This window comes from Bubalus kerabau, unplaced genomic scaffold, assembly GCF_029407905.1.
Source record: "Bubalus kerabau isolate K-KA32 ecotype Philippines breed swamp buffalo unplaced genomic scaffold, PCC_UOA_SB_1v2 scaffold_37, whole genome shotgun sequence".
Lineage (NCBI taxonomy): Eukaryota > Metazoa > Chordata > Mammalia > Artiodactyla > Bovidae > Bubalus > Bubalus kerabau.
Genome location: NW_026577891.1, coordinates 2,511,150 through 2,525,778, shown reverse-complemented (window position 1 = coordinate 2,525,778; position 14,629 = coordinate 2,511,150).

The window sequence follows — 14,629 nt, the reverse complement described above, 5'->3', positions numbered from 1 at the left end:
TACACCAAAAACAGTGGAGGCCCGAGAGGCCCCTCCCAAATCCACAGTATCGCGACTTCTCAGAGGCACCCTTAGAAGCTCCCTGAGGTCACCGGCACAAGTCGAGGGAACACAGGGTTTCCTGATGCAACCCGAGAAAGACCTCGAAAATCCTCCTTCACGCGTCTTGAATCCCGATTCCCCTACCATGACTCGAGAGCAATGACGCATTCCCCCTCGAAACTCGCATGGAGACTTGACTTCCCTGGCGCCACACGAGAGGCTCCCTGAGCTCCCCGTCATACCTCGTGAGAAATCCCACACTGGCTCCCCAGCTCGAGAAAACCCACGAGACGCTTCCGTCATCGCGAGATGAAGGCCTTCTTTTCCTGCATGGCCTGGAGAGCAATCTCGAGGCCTCTCTTCAAACTCCACAGGAGGCCTGACTCCCTTTAGGCCACTCTGTGGGTTCCAAGAGATACCCATTTGCTGGGAGCCGGCATATTGCATATTGAGTGAGGATCTGGAATAGCTCAACTGGAATTCTATCACTGCTGAGAGCCAGCGTGCGGCACTCCACCCATGACAAAGGTCATGAGGAAAGAGGCTCGGCATACGCAAAGGCGGGATCGAGCCTCAGGAGTCCCCCTGGAAATTCTCGAGCATCTACCCCCAAAACCAGAGTCTGCCTACTTTCTGCTTTGTGCTTTCACCTACACCTCTGACTTTACGGGGGGCTGTCTCCCACTACCTCTCTCTGAAAAAAGAGTTAGCTTACAGCTCCAGTTAATAATTCTTGGATGTGACAGTGTTTAACCTACAAACTCCTTTGGAAATCCTCTAGCCTGCCTGAATAGGTTTTTCTGGCCACATGTGATTGTTCAGAGCCTCCCAACTGTGAGAGGCAGGAGATGTTCTAAACTGCCTAAACACAGATTCCTTTGAGTAGTTAAAAGATTGATTAGAAAATGTATTGGTGAAGGGTTTTTCACTTGTTGGGCCAATGTTTGCTGCTAAGTCTCCATACTCCTTACCTACTGTGTCTTTGGCAGTGTATTGATTGATATAATGGGTGTATAGAAATGTAAAATGCCGCTTTGTCCAGTGCTTTTTGGAAGGCTGGCGCCTGACTTTGGAATAATCACCTTTAGAGAAAGATAAGTTTCTTAAAATGTTAACAGGCCTCCGGGCCAGAAGATGATGTCAATCACCTGAACTTTTGCATATGATAAGTTTGCAGGAAGAAAGCCTGGCTTGCTGCATGACTCTACCCCTTCCCCCATTATCCTCTATGCATACCTTAAGGTATAAAAACTACTTTGGAAAATAAAGTGCGGGCCTTGTTCACTGAAACTTGGTCTCCCCATGTCATTCTTCCCTTTAACTTCCGGCTGAGCGTCCATCTGGAGCGTGGATGTCCTCTGCGACCATTTATTTGCCTGGGCTTCTAAGACCCACTCGAGAAGGTGTCTAAGGTGGGGCACCTTCCGCTATTCGAGAGGGCGCCTGCGGCCTCCGTGGTCAGAGCTAACCTGGTGTCACGGGTTATATTGATTTTCCGCGTAAACCAAGCCACTCAGCTTCTTTTCTCCACTGAATTTTCCTACTGAGCTATCCTTATTTCAGCCGCTTTTCTCCACTGAATTTTCCTACTGAGCTATCCTTATTTCAGCCGCTTTTCTCCACTGAATTTCCTCACTGAGCTATCCTTATTCTATTACTCTTTGTATCCTTAATTAAAGTGTAATTAAGCAGTTATTCCCTGACCCTCGCCTAGCCGTCTCTCCTTCGAATACCCTGGATCAGCCGGGGCTGGTCCCCGGCACCCATTGGGACTCGAGAGGAGAGCGGAATTCTTTGCTTCCCCTATATACCAGGCCTGACTCCTCAGGTGCGTCTGGAATGCAACCCCGAGATCCCTGTCGCCCCTGGAGAGGAACATTAGGTCCTAGACACAAGCATAGATGAGGTCTCATTTGCCCTGAAGTGACTCGAGAGCAATCCCCTGCTGTCCCTCGCACCTCGAATGGAAGAATGGACTTCCCTGGGACAACACAAGAGGAAACCTGAATTCCCCATCGTAATTCGAAAATCCCGCCGCAACTCGAGGAAAACCACGTGGTTCCCCCGTCATCGCAAGATGAGGCCCTTGCCAGCTACAGCGTCTCAGGAGAAGCCCCACGTTCCATCTTGAAGTTTAAAACGATAATTGGCAACCTTGATGTTACCACAAAAGTTCCCCGACACCCTGGTCTCACTCGAGGGGAACACCAAGGTTCGGTGCACCGCTTGTTCTGAGCCCCTTATCCCCTCCTGATCGCGATGGGAGGGTCGATTACCCTGCTTTGTCTGGAAGGGGTTCCGGACCTTCCCGGCGCACCTCAGGATGAGGCTGGTCTCACAAGGAAATTCGAGACGTAGCCTTGTGGTTGGTGCCACACGCCGAAAGACCCCGATTTCCCTGTCTGCTCTTGATAAGAACCCAATGCTAGGACACCTCTTCGAAGGCAATCCTGTGGACGAAGGCACAAAATGAAGGGGTCTGACACCCTCCTGCATCGTTGGAAAAGCCCGCAAGTTCCACATACAGATCGACAAGTGGCCTGTCACCCCGTGAACAACTCGAGAGGCAAGAGGAGTTCAATTCCTCCACACAAGACGAGGCCTGACTCTCCTGTCCCAACTCTGCATGGACACTGAGATCCGATTCAGAAATGGAGAGGAACCATGAGGTTCCTGCCTCAACTCGAGATAAGGCCCTCTTCTACTGCACCAAACCCAGTGGAGTTCGGAGCGGCCCCTCCCAACTGCACAGTATCCCTGACTTCTCAGAGGCACCCTGAGAAGCTCCCTGAGGTCACGGGCATAAATCGAGGGAACCCAGGGTTTCCTGCCGTAACCTGAGAAAAATCTCGAGAGTCCTTCTTCACGCGTCTTGAGGCCCGATTCCCCTACCATGACTGGAGAAAAATGACGCGCTCCCCCTCGCCACGCGCATGAAGATCTGACTTCCCCGGCACCACATGAGAGTCTCCCTGAGCTCCCCATAGTACCTCGTGAGAAACCCCACACTGGCGCCGCAGCTCGAGAAAACCCACGAGACGCCCCTGTCATGGTGAAATGAGGGCCTTCTTTCCTGCATGACCTGAAGAGCAATCCCGAATCCTCTCTCCAAACTCCAAAGGAGGCTTGACTCCCTTTAGGTCACTCAGTGGGCTCCAAGAGATACGCGTCGATACTCAGGAGGAGAGCGGTGTCCTTTGCTTCCCCTCGAGATGAGGCCTGACTATGAGGGTGAGTCTGGAATGCAACCCTGGATCCCTGTCGCCCCTGGAGAGGAACCTTAGGTCCTGGACAAAAGCCTAGAGGAGGTCTCTTTGGCCTTGCAGTGACTCAAGCACAACCCCTAGCTTTCCCTTGCAACTCGAATGGAAGATTGGCCTTTCTGAGCCAACAAAAGAGGAAGCCTGAATTTCCAGTTGTAATTTGAGAAACCCGCCGCAACTCGAGAAAAATCACGTGGTTCCCTGTATTGCAAGATGAGGCCCTTGCCCCCTACAGCGTCTCAAGAGAAGTCTCACATTCCGTCTTGAAGTGCAAAACAGTACTTGGCACCCTTGATGCGACCCCAAAAGTTCCCCTATATACCGATCTCACTAGAGGGGACACTGAAGTTCCCGGCACCACTTCATCTGAGGCCTTTCTCCTCTCATGATCGCGATAGGAGGGTCGATTCCACTGCTTTGTCTCGAAGGGGTTCCCGACCTTCCCGGCGCACCTCAGGATGAGGCCGGTCTCACGAGGAAATTCGAGACGTAGCCTCGAGGGCCATACTACATGCCGAAAGACCCCGATTCCATGGTCCACTTTTGATCAAAACCAGACTCCTGGACACCTCTTCGAAGGCAAGCCTGTGGATGAAGGCACAACACGTAGGGGCACTGACACCCCGTGCATCTTCCGGAAAAACCCGCAGGTTCTCACACAGCTCCACAAGTGGTCTGTCACCTCGTGAACAACTCGAGAAGCAAGCGGAGTTCCATTCCTCCACACAAGACGATGCCTGACTCTCCTGTCACAACTCTAGGGACCTTGCGCACCGAGTCAGAAATGGAGAGGAAGCCTGAGGTTCCTGCCTCCACTCAAGACGAGGCCTTTTCCATTGCCGCAAAACCAGAGGAGTCCCGAGAGGCCCGTCCCAAATCCACAGTATGCCTGACTTCTCAGAGGCACCCTGAGAAGCTCCCTAAGGTCACCGGCAGAAGTCGACGGAACCCATGGTTTCCTGCCCCAACCTGAGAAAGACCTTGAGAGTCCTGCTTTAACGTATCTTGAGGCCCGATTCCCGTACCATATCTCGAGAGCAATGACGCGCTCCCCCTTGCCATGTGCATGGAGACCTGACTTCCCTGGCGCCACACGAAAGGCTCTCTGAGCTTCCCGTCGCACCTCGTCAGAAACCGCACACTGGCACCACAGCTCGAGAAAACCAACAAGACGCCCCTGTCATTGCGAGATGAGGATCTTCTTTTCCTGCATGGCCTGGAGAGCTATCCCGAGTCCTCTCTCCAAACTCCACAGGGGGCTTGACTCCCTTTAGGCCACTCAGTGGGCTCCAAGAGACACCTGTGGCGACTCGAGAGGAGAGCGGGGTCCTTTGCTTCCCCTCGAGTCGAGCTCGGACTCCCAGGATGCGTCTGGAATGCAAACCCGAGATCGCTGTCGGCCCTGGAGAGGAATATTAGGTCCTGGACACAAGCCTAGATGAGGTCTCTTTTGCCCTGCAGTGACTCAAGAGCAAACCCCAGCTCTCCCTCGAAACTCGAATGGAAGATTGGACTTCCCTGGGCCAACACAAGAGGAAGCCTGAATTCCCCGTCGTAACTCGAGAATCCCGCCGCACCTTGAGAAAAACCACGTGATTCCCCCGTCATCCCAAGATGAGGCCCTTGCCCTCTACAGCGTGTCAAGTGAAGCCCCAAGTCCGTATTGAAGTGCAAAACGGTACTTGGCACCCTTGAAGCGACCCCAAAAGTTTCCCGACACACCGGTTCCACTCGAGGGGAACACCGAGGTTCCCGGCACGACTTCAATTGAGCCCTTTCACTCCTCCTGATCGCGACAAGATGGTCGATTCCCCTGCTTTGTCTGGAAGGGGTTCCCGATCTTCATGGCGCACCTCAGGATGACACCAGTCTAACGAAGAAATTCGAGACGTAGCCTCATGGATGGTGCCACGTTCTGAAAGACCCCGATTTCCTGCTCCGCTATTGATAAGAACCCGATGTCCAGACACCTCTTTGAAGGCAACCCTGTGGATGAAGGCACAACACGAAGGGGCACTGACCCCCTCATGCATCTTACGGAAAAAACCGAAGGTTCCACTCACAGCTCAACAAATGGTCTGTTATCCTGTGAACAACTCGAGAGGCAAGTGGAGTTCCATTCCTCCACACAAGACGAGGCCTGACTCTCCTGTCCCAATTCTTCAGGGACCCTGTGGTCAGAGTTTAAAATGGAGAGGAACCCTTAGGTTCCTGCCTCAACTCGAGATGAGAACCTTTGCCATTGCACCAAACCCAGTGGAGTTCCGAGAGCCCCTCCCAAGTCCACAGTATGCCTGACTTCTCAGAGGCACCCTGAGAAGCTCCCTAGGTCACCGGTACAAGTCGAGGGAACCCAGGGTTTCCTGCCACAACCTGAGAAAGACCTTGAGACTCCTTCTTCAACGCGTCTTGAGTCCCGATTTCCCTACCATGACTCGAGAGCATTTATGGGCTCCCCCTCATCACACGCATAGACACCTGACTTTCCTGGTGCCACATGAGAGGCTCCCTGAGATCCCCGTTGTACCTCGTGAGAAAATTCATATTTGCGCCCCAACTCGAGAAAACCCACAAGACGCCCCCGTCATTGCGAGCTGAGGGCCTTCTCTTCCTGTATGGCCTGGAGAGCAATCCCGAGTCCTCTCTCCAACTCCACAGGAGGCTTGACTCCCTGGAGGCCACTCAGTGGGCTCCAAGAGATACCTATCGTGACCCAGGAGGATATCAGAATTATTTGCTTCCCCTCGAGCCGAGGCCTGACTCACTGGGTGAGTCTGGAATGCATCCCCGTGATCCCTATCGCCCCTGGAGAGGAACATTAGGTCCTGGACACAAGCCTAGATGAGGTCTATTTTGACCTGCCGTGACTCGAGAGCAATTCCCACCCAGCTCTCTCTGGCAACTCGAATGGAAGTATGGACTTCCCTGGGCCAACAGAAGAGGAAGCCTGAATTCCCCGTCGTAAGTCAACAATCCCATCGCAACTCGAAAAAAACCACGTGGTTTCCCCTTCATCACAAGATGAGGCCCTTGCCCACCACAGCGTCTCAAGAGAAGTCCCACGTTTCGTCTTGAAGTTTGAAACAGTATTTGGCAAGCTTCGTGAGACCCCAAAAGTTCCCTGACATACCAGTCTCACTCAAGGGGAACACCGAGGTTCCCGGCACCACTTCATCTGAGCCCCTTCTCCCCTCCTGATCGCGACAGTAGGGTCGATTAACCTGCTTTGTCTGGAAGGCTTTCCCGACCTTCCAGGGGCACCTCAGCATGAGGCCCGTCTCACGAGGAAATTCGAGATGTAGCCTCGTGTGTGGTGCCGCATTCCAAAAGACCCCGATTTCCTGGTCCGCTCTTGATAAGAACCCGATGCCCGCACACCACTTCGAAGGCAACCCTGTGGATGAAAGCACATCACGAAGGGGCACTGACACCCCCGTGCATTGTCTGGAAAAAACCGCAGGTTCCACACACAGCTCAACAAGTGGCCTGTCACTCCTTGAACAACTTGAGAGGTAAGCGGAGTTCCATTCCTCCACACAAGACGAGGCCTGACTCTCCTGTCCCAACTCTGCAAGGACCCTGCGATCTGAGTCGGAAATGGAGAGGAACCCTGAGGTTCCTTCCTGATCTCAAGATTAGGCCCTCTTCCATTGCAGCAAACCCAGTGGAGTCCCGAGAGGCCTCTCCCAGCTCCATAGTATCCCTGACTTCTCAGAGGCACCCTGAGAAGCTACCTGAGGTCACAGGCACAAGTCGAGGGAACCCAGGGTTTCCTGCCGCAACCCGAGAAAGACCTCGAGCGTCCTTTTTCATTGTGTTGAGCCCTGATTCCTCTACCATGACTCGAGAGCAATGACGTGCGCCCCCTCGCCACTCGTATGGAGACTTGACTTCCCTGACACCACACGAGAGGCTCCCTGAGCTCCCGGTCGTACCTTGTGAGAAACCCCACACTGGCACCGCAGCTCCAGAAAAACCACGAGACTCCCCCGACATCGCGAGATGAGGGCCTTCTTTTCCTGCATGGCCTGGAGAGCAATCCCGCGTGCTCTCTCCAAACTCCACAAGAGAGGAGCCAAGATTGCTGAGGAGTAGGACGGGGAGAACTCTTTTCCCCCCCAAACAATTTCATCAAAAGAGCATTTAAACGTCGAGTAAATTCCACAATACAACTTATGAATGCTGCCAGAGGACATCAGGCACCCAGAAAAGCAACCCAACTCTTGGAAAGTAGGTAGGAAAAAGTATAAAAGACAAAAAAAGAGACAAAAGAGGGAGGGAGGGATTTCCGTCCCGGGAAGATAGTCTTAAAAAGAGAAAAGTTTCCAAACACCAGGAAAGCTTTTCACTGCCAAATCTTTGCCAAGCTTTGGAAGCACAAAGGGCAACATAAGGGGGATAGAAATAAATAAACAATTAAAACTCGCAGATTGCAAGCCCTACGGTAACTCCCCCAGCCGCGAAGCAGTGCAGACGCCTGCTCACACCATTAGCAAGCAGGGGCTGGGCAGGGAGGCGCGGTGCGGGCTGCATCGCTTAGAGTAAGAATCTGGCCTGAATACCATGAGTGCTATCTGAACAAAATAACTTGGGCTAGCAAACCAGACTCTGGGATATCTACCACGCAAAAAGCCAGCCCTAACCTAAGACACCGCCAGGCCCGCGCACAGAACAAAGGACTGAACAGAGATAGCCGGCTGCAGACCTTCCCCCTCCGGTGACAGGCAGCCAGAGCCGGAAGGGGGCAATTGCAGCCCCAGAGAGACATTATCTATAAAACTGTAAGCAGGCTTCTTTGCTAACTAAAACTTCTTGGGGATCTGGACGGTCAACATCTGCCTGAGAAAGTGCACCTGTTTTACACCCAGATAACCGAGTGGCGGGGAGGCGATAAGTCACAACATTGGCGCTCGCCAAACACCTCATCACCTGAGCTGCTCGGACCTGGGAAGAGCACAAAACGCAGGCCGAACTGAGTCTGTGCCTCTGAGGACTACCCGAGTGCCTGAACCTGAGCGGCTTGGACCTGGGAGGTGCATGCAGCCCAGGGCCAGCCTCAGATTGTTCCCGGTGGAACAACCTAGAGCCCGAGCAGTGTGGGCAGGAAGGCTACACGCGCCGTGAGCGGGGGCAGACCCAGTGTGGCTGAGGCACTGCGAACGCACGCCAGTGTTATTTGTTTGCAGCATCACTCCCTCCCTCCCTCCCCACAGCGCAACTGAACAAGTGAGCCTAAAAAAAAAAAGTGTCCTCCACCGTCCCCTTTGTGTCAGGGCGTAAACCAGACACTGAAGAGACCAGCAAACAAAAGAAGCTATAACAGAGGGAAACGCCTTGGAAGCTACAGGCAATAGATTAAAACCCTGTGGTTATTAGGACTACATAGGAAGGCGCCTATAGATCTTGAGAAATATAAGTCGGACCAAGGAACTAGCCAAAAATGAACCGAACCCACGATACTCACAACAAAACCAGAGAAAGTCCTAGATATATTTTTATGATCATTCTTTCTTTTTTTTAATTTTTTTAATTTTAAGTCCTCTATTGTTCATTTAATTTTCACTTTTATAACCTATTACTTTCCAAAAAAAAGACCCTATTTTTTTCTTCTTCAGCAAACTTCATATATATATATTTATATATATATATATAATAATTTTTTGACCTTGTTTTTTTGTTTTGTTTTTTTTTTCTTCTTTTCTTTAACATTGTATTTTTGAAATTCCAAACTGTACTCTAGATTTTTAATTTATGCTTTTTGATATTTGATATCAATTTTGTACCTGTAGTTTCTTTATAATTTTTGCGACATTGCTTGTTTTTGTTTGTTTTCTCTTTAGTTTTCTTCTTCCTTTTTTTTAACATTGTATTTTTGAAATTCCAAACTCTACTGTAGATTTTTAATTTTTGCTTTTTGGTATTAGTTATCAATTTTGTACCTGTATTTTCTTGATAATTTTTGCGACCATGTTTGTTTTTCTTTGTTCGTTTTTTCTCTCTTTCTTTTCCTTCTTCTTTTCTTTAACATCGTATTTTTGAAATTCCAAACTCTACTCTAGATTTTTAATTTTTGCTTTTATGTATTTGTTACCAATTTTGTACCTTTAAGAACCCAATCTTCAGTACCCATTTTTCACTAGGGAGCGAGATTACTGGCTTGACTGCTCTCTCTCCCTTTGGACTCTCCTTTTTCTCCACCAGGTCGCCTGTGTCTCCTCCCTAACCCCTCTCTACTCTACCCAACTCTGTGAATTTCTGTGTATTCCAGACGGTGGAGAACACTTAGGGAACTGATTACTGGCTGGATCTGTCTCCCTCCTTTTCATTCCCCCCTTTTATCCTTCTGGCCACCTCTGTCTCCTTCCTCCTTCTTCTCGTCTCTGTATAACTCTGTGAACATCTCTGAGCGGTCCAGTTGTGGAGTGCACATAAGGAAGTGACGACTGGCCAGCCCACTCTCTCCACTATTGATTCCACCTGATCTCATTTGGGTCACCTCTAACTCCCTCCTCCCTCTTCTCTTCTCCATGTAACGCTGTGAACCTTTCTGAGTGACCCTCACAGTAGAGAAACTTTTCTTCTTTAACGTAGATGTTTTATCAATGGTGCTGTATAGAAGGAGAAGTTTTGAAACTACTGTAAAAGTAAGACAGATAACTGGAAGCAGGAGGCTTAAGTCCAAACCCTGCCTCCAGGGAACTCCTGACTCCAAGGAACATTAATTGACAGGAGCTCATCAAATGCCTCCATACCTACACTGAAATCAAGCACCACACAAGGGCCAACAAGTTCCAGGGCAAGACATACCAAGCAAATTCTGCAGCAACAAAGGAACGCAGCCCTGAGCTTCAAGATACAGGCTGCCCAAAGTCACCCCAAAACCACAAACATCTCATAACTCATTACTGGACACTTCATTGCACTCCAGAGAGAAGAAATACAGCTCCACCCACCAGAACATGGACACAAGCTTCCCTAACCAGGAAACCTTGACAAGACACTTGTACAAACCCACACACAGCGAGGAAATGCCAGAGTAAAGAACTCCACAAACTGCCAGAATACAGAAAGGACACCCCAAACTCAGCAATTTAAACAAGATGAGACAGAGGAATACCCAGCAGATAAAGGAACAGGATAAATGCCCACCAAACCAAACAAAAGAGGAAGAGATAGGGAATCTACCTGATAAAGAATTCCGAGTAAGGATAGTGAAATGGATCTAAAATCTTGAAATTAAAATGGAATCACAGATAAATAGCCTGGAGACAAGGATTGAGAAGATGCAAGAATGGTTTAACAAGGACCTAGAAGAAATAAAAAAAGAGTCAATATATAATGAATAATGCAATAAATGAAACTAAAAACACTCTGGAGGCAACAAATAGTAGAATAACAGAGGCAGAAGATAGGATTAGTGAATTCGAAGATAGAATGGTAGAAATAAATGAATCAGAGAGGATAAATGAAAAACGAATTAAAAGAAATGAGCACAATCTCAGAGACCTCCAGGACAATATTAAACGCTACAACATTCGAATCATAGGGGTCCCAGAAGAAGAAGACAAAAAGAAAGACCGTGAGAAAATACTTGAGGAGATAATAGTTGAAAACTTCCCTAAAATGGGGAAGGAAATACCCACTCAAGTCCAAGAAACCCAGAGAGTCCCAAACAGGATAAAGCCAAGGCGAAACCCCCCAAGACACATATTAATCACATTAATAAAAATCAAACACAAAGAACAAATATGAAAAGCAGCAAGGGAAAAACAACAAATAACACACAAGGGAATTGCCATAAGGATAACAGCTGATCTTTCAATAGAAACTCTTCAAGCAAGGAGGGAATGGCAAGACATACTTAAAATGATGAAAGAAAATAACCTACAGCCCAGATTATTGTACCCAGCAAGGATCTCATTCAAGTATGAATGAGAAATCAAAAGCTTTTCAGACAAGCAAAAGCTGAGAGAATTCTGCACCACCAAACCAGCTCTCTAACAAATACTAAACAGGAAACACAAAAACGGTGTATAAATTCGAACCCCAAACAATAAAGTAAATGGCAATGGGATCATACTTATCAGTAATTACCTTAAACGTAAATGGGTTGAATGCTCCAACCAAAAGACAAAGACTGGCTGAATGGATACAAAAACAAGACCCCTACATATGTTGTCTACAAGAGACCCACCTCAAAACAGGGGATACATACAGACTGAAAGTGAAGGGCTGGAAAAAGATTTTCCATGCAAATAGGGACCAAAAGAAAGCAGGAGTAGCGATACTCATGTCAGATAAAATAGACTTTAAAATAAAGGCTGTGAAAAGAGACAAAGAAGGTCACTACATAATGATCAAAGGATCAATCCAAGAAGAAGACATAACAATTATAAATATATATGCACCCAACATGGGAGCACCACAGTATGTAAGACAAATGCTAACAAGTATGAAAGGAGAAATTAACACTAACACAATAATAGTTGGAGATTTTAATACCCCACTCACACCTATGGATAGATCAACTAAACAGAAATTTAACAAGGAAACACAAACTTTAAATGATACATAGACCAGTTAGACCTAATTGATATCTATAGGACAATTCATCCCAAAACAATGAATTTCAACTTTTTCTAAAGTGCACATGGAACCTTCTCCAGGATAGATCACATCCTGGGCCATAAAGCTAGCATTGGTAAATTCGAAAAAATAGAAATCATTCCAAGCATCTTTTCTGACCACAATGCAGTAAGATTAGATCTCAATTACAGGAGAAAAACTATTAAAAATTCCAACATATGGAGGCTGAACAACACGCTGCTGAATAACCAACAAATCACAGAAGAAATCAAAAAAGAAATCAAAATTTGCATAGAAACGGATGAAAATGAAAACACAACAACCCAAAACTTGTGGGACACGGTAAAAGCAGTCCTAAGGGGAAAGTTCATAGCAATACAGGCACACCTCAAGAAACAAGAAAAAAGTCAAATAAATAAACTAACTCTACACCTAAAGCAACTAGAAAAGGAAGAAATGAAGAACCCCAGGGTTAGTAGAAGGAAAGAAATCTTAAAAATTAGAGCAGAAATAAATGCAAAAGAAACAAAAGAGACCATAGCAAAAATCAACAAAACCAAAAGCTGGTTCTTTGAAACGATAAATAAAATTGACAAACCATTAGCCAGACTCATCAAGAAACAAAGGGAGAAAAATCAAATCAATAAAATTAGAAATGAAAATGGAGAGATCACAACAGAAAACACAGAAATACAAAGGATCATAAGAGACTACTATCAACAATTATATGCCAATAAAATGGACAACGTGGAAGAAATGGACAAATTCTTAGAAAAGTACAACTTTCCAAAACTGGACCAGGGAAGAAATAGAAAATCTTAACAGACCCATCACAAGCACGGAAATGGAAACTGTAACCAAAAATCTTCCAGCCAACAAAAGCCCAGGTCCAGACGGCTTCACAGCTGAATTCTACCAAAAATTTAGAGAAGAGCTAACACCTATCCTGCTCAAACTTTTCCAGAAAATTGCAGAGGAAGGTAAACTTCCAAACTCATTCTATGAGGCCACCATCAGCCTAATACCAAAACCTGCCAAAGATCCCACAAAAAAAGAAAACTACAGGCCAATATCACTGATGACATAGATGCAAAAATCCTTAACAAAATTCTAGCAATCAGAATCCAACAACACATTAAAAAGATCATACACCATGACCAAGTGGGCTTTATCCCAGGGATGCAAGGATTCTTCAATATCCGCAAATCAATCAATGTAATACACCACCTTAACAAATTGAAAAATAAAAACCATATGATTTTCTCAATAGATGCAGAGAAAGCCTTTGACAAAATTCAACATCCATTTATGATAAAAACTCTCCAGAAAGCAGGAATAGAAGGAACATACCTCAACATAATAAAAGCTATATATGACAAACCCACAGCAAACATTATCCTCAATGGTGAAAAATTGAAAGCATTTCCTCTAAAGTCAGGAACAAGACAAGGGTGCCCACTTTCACCATTACTATTCAACATAGCTTTGGAAGTTTTGGCCACAGCAATCAGAGCAGAAAAAGAAACAAAAGGAATCCAAATTGGAAAAGAAGAAGTAAAACTCTCACTGTTTGCAGATGACATGATCCTCTACATAGAAAACCCTAAAGACTCCACCAGAAAATTACTAGAACTAGCCAATGACTATAGTAAAGTTGCAGGATATAAAATCAACACACAGAAATCCCTTGAATTCCTATACACTAATAATGAGAAAACAGAAAGAGAAATTAAGGAAACAATTTCATTCACCATTGCAACGGAAAGAATAAAATACTTAGGAATATACCTACCTAAAGAAACTAAAGACCTATATATAGAAAACTATAAAACACTGGTGAAAGAAATCAAAGAGGACACTAATAGGTGGAGAAATATACCATGTTCATGGATTGGAAGAATCAATATAGTGAAAATGAGTATACTACCCAAGGCAATTTATAGATTCAATGCAATCCCTATCAAGCTACCAACAGTATTCTTCACAGAGCTAGAACAAATAATTTCACAATTTGTATGGAAATACAAAAAACCTCGAATAGCCAAAGCAAACTTGAAAAAGAAGAACGGAACTGGAGGAATCAACCTACCTGATTTCAGGCTCCGCTACAAAGCCACAGTTATCAAGACAGTATGGTACTGGCACAAAGACAGAAATATAGATTAGTGGAACAAAATAGAAAGCCCAGAGATAAATCCACACACATATGGACACCTTATCTTTGACAAAGGAGGCAAAAATATACAATGGATTAAAGACAATCTCTTTAACAAGTGGTGCTGGGAAATCTGGTCAACCACTTGTAAAAGAATGAAACTAGAACACTTTCTAACACAATACACAAAAATAAACTCAAAATGGATTAAAGATCTAAACGTAAGACCAGAAACTATAAAACTCCTAGAGGAGAACATAGGCAAAACACTCTCTGAAATACATCACAGCAGGATCCTCTATGACCCACCTCCCAGAATATTGGAAATAAAAACAAAAATAAACAAATGGGGCCTAATTAACCTTAAAAGCTTCTGCACATCAAAGCAAACTATTAGCAAGGTGAAAAGACAGCCTTCGGAATGGGAGAAAATAATAGGAAATGAAGCAACTGACAAACAACTAATCTCAAAAATATACAAGCAACACCTACAGCTCAACTCCAGAAAAATAAATGACCCAATCAAAAAATGGGCCAAAGAACTAAATAGACATTTCTCCAAAGAAGACATACAGATGGCTAA